Genomic DNA, 531 nt, shown 5'->3' with positions numbered 1-531 from the left:
AAGGTTAATATTGTTATGTGTGAATTTGATCCTGTCATTATGATGTTAGCTGGTTATTTTGCTCATTAGTTGATGTAGTTTCTAGAAAAGAGAGAAGAATCAAATAGATGCAATAAAAAATGATAAAGGGGTTATCATCACCAATCCCACAGAAATACAAACTACCATCAGAGAATACTATAAACACCTCTATGCAAATAAACTAGAAACTCTAGAAGAAATGGATAAATTCCTGGACACATACACCCTCCCAAGACTAAACCAGGAAGAAATTGAATCCCTGAATAGACCGATAACAGACTCTGAAGTTGAGGCAATAATCAATAGCCTACTAACCAAAAAAAGTCCAGGACCAGACAGATTCACTGCCGAACTCTACCAGAGGTACAAGGAGGAGCTGGTATCATTCCTTCTGAAACTATTCCAATCAATAGAGAAAGAGGGAATCCCCCCTAACTCATTTTATGAGGCCAGCATCATCCTGATACCAAAGCCTGGCAGAGACACAACAAAAAAAGAGAATTTTAGACC

This window comes from Mandrillus leucophaeus, unplaced genomic scaffold (assembly GCF_000951045.1).
Source record: "Mandrillus leucophaeus isolate KB7577 unplaced genomic scaffold, Mleu.le_1.0 Scaffold33, whole genome shotgun sequence".
NCBI classification, from domain to species: domain Eukaryota; kingdom Metazoa; phylum Chordata; class Mammalia; order Primates; family Cercopithecidae; genus Mandrillus; species Mandrillus leucophaeus.
The sequence above is the reverse complement of the archived record's forward strand: the minus strand, read 5'-3'. Positions refer to the sequence as shown.